Source organism: Artibeus jamaicensis, unplaced genomic scaffold (genome assembly GCF_021234435.1).
Source record: "Artibeus jamaicensis isolate MK-2021 breed Jamaican fruit bat unplaced genomic scaffold, CSHL_Jam_final contig_415, whole genome shotgun sequence".
Taxonomy (NCBI): domain Eukaryota; kingdom Metazoa; phylum Chordata; class Mammalia; order Chiroptera; family Phyllostomidae; genus Artibeus; species Artibeus jamaicensis.
In genome coordinates this window covers 2090737-2099929 of record NW_026521823.1, presented here as the reverse complement: position 1 = coordinate 2099929, position 9193 = coordinate 2090737, and the positions used below count along the sequence as shown (strand labels likewise).

Genomic DNA, 9193 nt, shown 5'->3' with positions numbered 1-9193 from the left:
AGTGGAATTGCTGGATCAAAAGGCAGGTCCATTTTTAGTGTTTTTTTTAGAAAATTCCATACTTTTTTCCATAATGATTATACCAGACTGCAATCCCACCAACAGTGCACTAGGGTCCTCTTTTCCCCACAACCTCTCCAGCACTTGTTGTTTGTTGCCTTTTTTATGATGGACATTCTTACGGGTGTAAAGTGGTATCTCATTGTGGTTTTAATTTGCTGTCTACTTCTTAGAGGTAGACCCAGCATTTTATATGTATATAGGTAACCTGGGATCTTAATTCAGTATCAGGAATACAATAATTACTCTCTAAGTGATAGCTGAATTGGGCTAAAAATGGGGAAATAAATAATTTTAACCCAATCTGTAGAAAATGTAATTTAATGGTAAGATTAGGATTTCTTGTATGTGCTTCATGTGTATCATTGAATATTAAAACAAAACCTAATAAAATGACCATCTATAATCAAATAAATGACTAGATATTGATAGTTTCTTTTACAAAATTTAAAAGATTTACATAGATATTAGTTTCTACTATTAAGATATTAAACTCTCAAGAATAAATAGTAGTTCTCTTTCACATCTTGCAAGATGATGGGTGGAAAAACTGAAAACCAAATGCTAAGGAGAAGAAACCTAAAGTCAAGAATGCTGATGCTGGTGGCAACTGAAGAAGCATAACCTCCAGGCCAGGAGGTCTCAGAAGGGGCAGTCCCATGGCAGCTGAAGCCTCGTCCTAGTGAGAGGAATTGGCAGTCATTCCCAGTTAGTTATGTATTCTCAAAAGGCCATGTACAAGGGGAGTATTCAGCAGCTAAATCCAGGATCGAAAAGAAAAAAAAAAAAGGGGAAAGTTCTTGCTACTGTCCCCAAACCAGTTGGTGATGACGAGAATGGTGGTATCTGAGTGGTTATACTTCGAAAAATGCTTAGATGCTATCCTACTGAAGATGCGCCTCAAAAACTGTTGGGCATGGCAAGAAACCCATCAGTCAGCATGTGAGAAAACTGCAGGCCAGCATCACTCCCAGGACCATTCTGAGCATCATCGCTGGGGCCACAGAGGTAGGATGGTGGCTTTCCTGAAGCAGCTGAGCAGGGGTTTGCTGCCTGTGACTGAACCTCTGGCCCTCAACTGAGCTCCTCTGCTAGAACACACCAGAAATTTGTCATCACCACCTCCAGCAAACTTGATAGCAGTGATGTGAAAATTCCAAGACATCTCACTGGCGGACTAACTAATTAATGTTCATTTATATTAGTTCATTCATTGATAGTGACAAATGTATCCTACTAATGTAAGAGATTATGAGAAACTGAATGTGGGGCATGTAGAAATTCTCTGCACTCCCACAACTTTCACGTAAATCTAAACTATTTTGAAATTTAAAGGTTTATTTTGGAAAACAGTTACCTGAAGCACACTGTAGGAAAGGCAGGCACCAACTTTGTTCACCATTAATTTCTCTGTGTGCAGACTTGCCTTCTGCACTATTTCTTTCATTTTCCCAACTTCCTGTGGGCTCCATCCGATGTATGAATAAAATAGCTCAACATGAAGCACCTGTTCTAAGTTTTTGTTTGTTTTTTTACAAGTATTCTGAATAGAATGTTTTCATCACCTTTGAGTAGAAATACAGACACTAAAAATGAAAATGAAAAAGTTGTCCAGTGGTAAAAATGGGGATGGTGCTTCTCTATGTGTCTTATAAGCAGTGGTTGTCAATTCAAACTCCATGTTTCAATACCAGCTGTGGCACATTTAACAGCATGACCTTTAGCAAACTGCTTAACCACCTGTAGGAAAAAGAAGAGTAGCTACCATATAAAATGTAAGCTTTTACATGCTTGCTTTATTTGGGATATTTATAACTCTGTAAGGTTAGTCACTATGACTACTTTTGCCCCTCAACTGTTTATAGGGTGATGCACTTCTAATACAGCTACAGCTCTATTTTTCTTTTAACTTTTTCAATGTTAACTCTTTTTATGCAGTTATATCCCAATTATTTTTCTCTAAAACAAAGTGGGATGTTTTTGAGACTGAATTCAAACCTCATATTAATTATCTGAAATCCAGTTTGTTGCCTACATCCCTTCAGGAATGTGAGCTATGTAGTATGCAGTATTCATAATATGGTTAGATAACTCATATGAAAGTAATTTAATTGTCAGTGCTGCTCATCCATTGTTTAATGAATTCCTAACAATTTGAAAGGCAGGCTGTTGGAAAGCCATTATTAAATTTCATATTTGTTCTGCAGTTTTCTTCACCAGTGCTTCATCTATTTAGGATTATGATAACATTAAATTTGAATTCCTTTAAAAAATTGGACAACTGTAATTGAACGATAATAAAGTAATTTATGAAGCAAAAAAAATGAACTTTTTTATGATGCAAAATTTGAACTTCGATTCTACTAAGAAAAATGTAAATATATTTTAAGGCAGGCTTAAAATTAAATCAAAGGATGATGATCATAATAGTCTATACAATTTAATTCAGATTCACAAAACAAAAATATCACTGTTTACCAATTTACACAGTAGTGACGATAAAGAATATTATGGTAGACACCAGAGAACAAGTCAGGTAATTACAGTAGCACTCAGTCTTACCTTATAAATAGCTTTATAAATTGTAACCTCTGATATTTCAAACAGCAAACTACATTAAGGCACATTTTATTTGTATTACAGATGCCACAAAATATAATGCACTGTGTCTTACTATGTTGCTTTGTCATAATATCTCAATAGGCACATGGGAAAAACATGTTTCAGGAAGTTCATATAAAAATAAAATAACCGGGTTAAATTTGGGGAAGAAAACTAATTAAATTGATGATTTTGTGGGTCCATAAAATAAAGGTAAAGAAGGTACAAAATATATTTACAGATTTTTCAGTGTTATAAACTTTAGTTCTACAATCCTGTAAATTATAGAACTAAAAAAAATGCAGGCACTTGGATAGTCAAAATAGTTTAAAAATTACATGTAGCAGATAATCATGACTGAGCTATATTATATACAGGGTGGGGCAAAAGTAGGTTTACAGTTGTATATGAAACACCTTTTATTCTTGTATTATTACTTATTAATTGTTACACTGTTTTCCATATGAATAATTGTAAACCTATCTTCTACCTACCCTGTATATGTACAGATATCTTGCGAGGAGCTCAATTAGATCTAAAAAATAAGGGGAAAGTGTAAACCTCCTCCAGATTTTGGGGGAGGCTCTTACTAATAAGAGGGTCTGCTAAGCATGCTGTCACTAATGAAAACTGATAGACTAAATGGCAAACAGAAATTGAGGTGTTTGCTGATCAAATACAGTCTGAGGTAGTTAAGAAAACCCATCAGTTCAGTGTGGGTTTTACAAAGCTTTAGTAAAGATTTTATAGCACTAAATAAAAGTTCTCTAATTATCAAGAGACTTGGGATTACTTGGTGCTTACATTTCAGGACCCAGTATGGATTCCCTGAACTATTCAACACCTACAACTCAAATTCATTATAGAGATACTGTCTATGAAACAGCACTGGTGGTACAGTAGGCAGACTCTGCTATGCAGTGAAAGAGAAAAATATTTGAATTCTCATTATAACTCTCTGGGTTTCAAATTACTTGCTGTGTCAGAACCCTAAACTCCCACCTATCAGGAAGAAGTTCTGACTACTTGCTATGGTTGCTATCCTTTGGGTCTAGCAGTCCTTCTTGCATTCTTCGCTTTACAGATCTCATCATCCTAGAAAAAGGGTGGTCATGTCATTTGAACCAGGCTAATTAACTTTCAGCCCTAATTTCAGCCTTACTTCTAACCTCCAGAAGTGATTATACCAAGGGATGAGAATATAATTAAAGTAGAGCCAAGCAGATTTCCTCTGTTCTTATATAGAAACCAGAGAGGAGGGAGACTAGGCCCTTTTCCCCTTGGTCAGGGATCTGCAAGGCATTGAGCCAGAGATGACTGCAGACAAGCCTCTGGTGAAGAAAAGCACTTCTACAATAGCAAAGAACAGAGCCTAGACATATAGACATGGAATCAAGAGACATGCAGAGGTCACTTCCATCCCTGGTGATCCCATGGCTTCCAATGTAAATTGAACAATCCCTCTTTTAAAATGAAACCAGTCACGAAAATAAATATTAGCCACTAGGAACTAGAACTTCACTAATATTTTATCATTGGGGATTGTTTTTAAAAATATGAGAGTGTATATACTGTATCAGTCATAGGTTAAAATCATTATAAATTGAGGCTATTTTTATTACGATATACTTTCCTCACTTCACACAGTGAAAGGAGACCCAAAGTGGAATTTATTTGTTAAAAATTCTGTATTTATTCTTACATGTTTGAACTTCAGTCACTTTCAAAATACTCCCCATTTGATACAAATTTTGATACATTTTCCCACTCAAAACAGTTTTTGAACTCATCCATTTTGATGCCTTTTAGTTTTTTGTTTTATCTCTTCCACATCAGCAAGCCATTTCCTTTTGAGGACTTTTTTCATCTGGGGAAACAAAAAACAATCACTCAGGGTGAGATACAGTGATTAGGGAAGGTAAGGTATAGAGGTCATGCCATTTTTTGTCAAACAGCTGAACACTAAACACCATGTGGGAAGATACGCTTGTAAATCACCCATCACGAAGTAAGCAAATACATTGAAAGAGTCTTCAGAAAAGATTCACTAAAACCAAATGCAGCCTCTCACAACAATGCCTGCTGGTACACTGATACAGATTGGTTCTGGGAACACTCACCTAGCAGAGGAAGCCTGTACTACAAGGGCCTGTTCTTGAGAATATAATTCTGGTCTTTTTTGGGTCCCCTCTCATAAAGATTCTCACCAATTATTTGACTCAGCCCCAGGTTCAACCATAAAAGTAAAATAAACATTTTTTTATAATTTATGTTAAATGCATTACTGCTACTACTTCTCTGACTAGTACTCCTACTGCTATTTCTATTACTACTAATACCACACATATTGTTACAACTACGACTATTACATGGCCTAGAACTTGATGACAGATGACTGTTTCTTCTACTCTGCTGAGAACTTTACATGCATCATCTCATTTAGTCTTCATAGGAATTGTTAATGTTAAACAAATTTATTATTATCCCTACTTATAAAGGAAACTGAAACATATCTGAGGTTAAGTGGCATAAATTAAATTTATGTCCAGATATGTTTAACTCCAAATCTGAGAACCCAATCATATATCATGCTTACTGACCCATATAATTCAGACAAAAATTGGGTATCTGCTCAAATAATTCCCTAATTTCTTCAGGTTTCTCTGTGTCTTTGGAATAAACCCTAGTGGCAGGACCACTGAAAAATTCAAAGTGAAATAAAGAAAAAATGTCTCCCAAGCCAGAACATGAATGCCAACTCTGTTTGATCACAGCTCTGTGAGATGAAAAGCAAATACTATTTCATTTTATTGATTCACATTTAATACATTTTACAAAATTGGTAGATAATATTTACATGTTAAGTATTTATAAAATGAGAAATAAAGAATGGCTCAAAGTGTGTTTTGGTGTTGCCACAGTTTTACTGTCTAAGTTTTGAGAGAATTTGTCATAAGCAATATATCTAATAAATGCTTCTGCTAAGAAAAGATGGAAATTGTCATAACCCAAGATCATGCTAGAAAGAAAAATAAGATTAGGCTTCAACTGAGTGGAAAGGTAGAATATTGCTAGAGGGAGATAGAGTTTCCAAAGAAGCCAGAAAATGCCAAGTTAGTGAGCTGTTCCCTTTATCTATTCTGCATCAAATTTATAAATGTTCTTGTCTGGACTTAGCCCTATTTTGCTCACATTTTCTGCAACTAAATCTCTTAGTCATTTCTGGGTCACCTATAGTGTTTTCTCTTCATATTATCATTTTTTTAATTTTGAAAACTACTTTCTGAGAAAACTACATTCCTTTTCCTTTTCTACTGTCAAAGTGATTTAAAGTGTGAACTCTCAATCAATGGACAGTGGCCATTTTGTCTTGAAGTGATTTTTCTTTTCTCTCTTTTGTCTTTTGTTCACTAAATGTGCCATTGAAAGCAGTACTTTTAGGTTTTCAAATTGGCCCATTTCTTGAATTGTTTTCCCCTTCTAGTATTTCATTAAATTTTCTCCAATGGTTAGTTATGGTCAAAAACTTTTTAAAAAGTTGTATCTTTGTGTTTATGCCCTCACTTATGTACCTGATCTTGAATTTTAATAATACAGTTTTTTTTCAGGATGCAGTTTTCTCTAATTGCAGGCTCATTTTCTTGTCCTTCTTGTAGATGTGTAATAGGAAATTTCTGTTGGTATTTTTAATTTTGCCTTCATAATATAAAAAAAACTTTAGAAAAAAATGTCTCTTTTAAATGTCAAACATTATTTTTCTTTCAATAAATATTGAATATGAATGATAAGGGGAAGAAAACAAAATTATCCTTTATTGAGTACAAATCTTTTTGCCAACTATTTGCATTGTGCTAAATATTACTCTATTTTATGCTTACCACAACTTTATACAATTTGGGAAAAGTTTAGCAGAAGTAAATGAATATATTTATTTAATTTATCTTTTTTTTTGCTTCACTGTAAAACTAAAAAACACCCTTGCAAATTTATACGTATTGAATACTTTACAGAAAGCACTTATTAAAATGCAAATATAAAAATAAACTTATAAATAATTGTCAGAAATATTGTTTAAAATATTGTTTTCTCATGTCAATTTTTCCCAACTCTTGCACTTATGTAAATACTCCCTAACCCTCTCCATGGGCCAGACAGGTGATGAACTCTGAATAACACGTCTTATTTTTTGCTTACCAGACATAAGATAGATATTCGCCCCCAAGCTAACCTGAAAAGCATAATCTTCCCTAGTAATGTTTTTGTCCATGCTTTCTTCAGTGCATCCTTGGCCAATATACTTTTTAATATTTGCAAGGATCACCACTCCCAGTTTTTTTTCTTCTAGCTTTAGTTTATCTTCACAACTGTTTAGGTCATTTTTCTCTAGAAATCATTTTTTTTTCATATTTAATTTAAATTGTATGTTCGGCCCTGGCTGGTGTAGCTCAGTGGATTGATCACAGGCCTGTGAACCAGAGGATCACGGTTTGATTCCCAGCCAGGGCACATGCCTGGATTTCAGGCTGCTTCCCTGCAGGGGATGCATGAAAGGCAACCGTACATTGATGTTTCTCTCCCTCCCCTCTAAAGATAAATAAATTTAAAAAATCTTAAAAAATAAATAAATTGTATGTTCATTGTTTGCATTTACTATTATTTTGTATTAGTTTCAGGTGTACATCACAGTGGTTAGACAATCATATATTTATAGAATTTTCTCCCTGATATTTCTAGTACTCACTGGGACCAACACATAACCCTTACAATATTATTGACTCTATTCCCTATTCACTTTATATCACCATGACTATTTTATAATTATCAATTTGTAATTATTTTTGTTTTGTAGAATGATTTAAGAGTGTATTTTATTGATTATGCTATTACAGTTGTCCCAATGTTTTTCTCCCCTTTATCTCCCTCCTCCCTGTATCCCCCTCCATTCTCCAGCATTCCTCCCCACTTAGTTCATGTCCATGGGTTATACATCTAAGTTCTTTGGGTTCTGCATTTCCTGTACTATTCTTAACTTTCCCCTATTTTGTGCTTACCAATTATGCTTCTTATTTCCTATACCTTTTCCCTCCATTATTTCCCTCCCCTTCCCTGCTGATAACTCTACATGTGATCTCCATTTCTATGTTACTGTTCCTATTCTAGTTTGCTTAGTTTGTTTGTTTGTTTGTTTGTTAGGTTCAGTTGTTAATAGTTGAGAGCTTTTTGTCACTTTACTGTTCATAGTTTTTGATCTTCTATTTCTTAGATAAGTCCCTTTAACATTTCATATTATAAGGGCTTGGTGATGATGAACTCCTTTAACTTGACCTTGATCTGCCCTTTCATTCTAACTGATAGCTTTGCTGGATAGAGTAATCTTGGATGTAAGTACTTGCCTTTCATGACTTTGAATACTTTTTTCCAGCCCCTTCTTGCCTGTGAGGTCTCTTTTGAGAAATCAGCTGACAGTCTGATGGGAACTCCTTTGTAGGTGACTGTCCCCTTATCTCTTGCTGCTTCTAGGATTCCCTCCTTCATTTTAATCTTGGCTAACATAATTATGATGTGCCTTGGTGTGTTCCTTCTTAGGTCTAACTTCTTTGGGACTCTCTGAGCTTCCTGGATTTCCTGGAAGTCTATTTCCTTTGCCAGATTGGGGAAATTTTACTTCATTATGTTTTCAAATAAGTTTTCCATTTCTTGCTCTTCCTTTCCTCCTTCTGATGCCTTCGTGATTCAGATATTGGAGCATTTAAAGCTGTCCAGATGTTCCTCAGCCTCTCATTTTTTTGAATTCTCATTTCTTCATTCTGTTCCAGTTGGATGTTTATTTCTTCCTTTTGTTCCAAATTATTGATTTGAGTTCTGGTTTCCTTTCCTTCACTGTTGCTACCCTGTATATTTTCCTTATTTCACTTTATATAGCCTTCATTTCTTCCTTTATTTTGGGATTGAGCTCAGTCAATTCTGTGAACATCCTGATTACAAGTGATTTGAACTATGCATCAGACAGATTATCTATTGCTTTGTTGCTTAGCTCTTTTCTTGGAGCTTTGATCTGTTCTTTCATTTGAACAATATTTTTTTGTCTTGGCACACCTGTTATGTTGTAAGGGGTGGAGCCTTGGGTGTTCACCAGGGTGAAGCAACCCTCTTTGCTACAGTTGTGGTGTTGTCTGTGGGGGAGGGGTAAGAGAGGGAACAATGCTGCTTGCTGGGCTCTCGCCCCACTTTTCATTACTTCCCTCACTTCTCATAAGAGGATTGTGCCCTTTCAGGAGCTGATTCATGGATGTGTGGGTCTGTCATATTCTAAGATGCCATGGCCTTCTCCAACTGATTTGCCTGTGAGACTGGAACTTTCTCCCACCACCACAACCTGAGCATATTTTGGCAGCCATAAGTTTTAAGTCTTTAGTTTCCCACACTGAAACTCTGGTTACTGTGGTCTGTCTCACTCTTCATTTGTTCCTCCCATCTTAACCTCGCTGGAATATGGGACCGCCCATGTAACTGGCCACCTTGTCACATGTCC

The 9193-nt window shown here is 35.4% G+C and overlaps 1 pseudogene; it reads left to right on the top strand.

The window, feature by feature from the left end:
- Positions 1-614: 614 nt before the first annotated feature.
- On the top strand, positions 615-1249 carry LOC119062308 (60S ribosomal protein L6-like; annotated as a pseudogene).
- The last annotated feature ends 7944 nt before the right edge of the window (positions 1250-9193 follow it).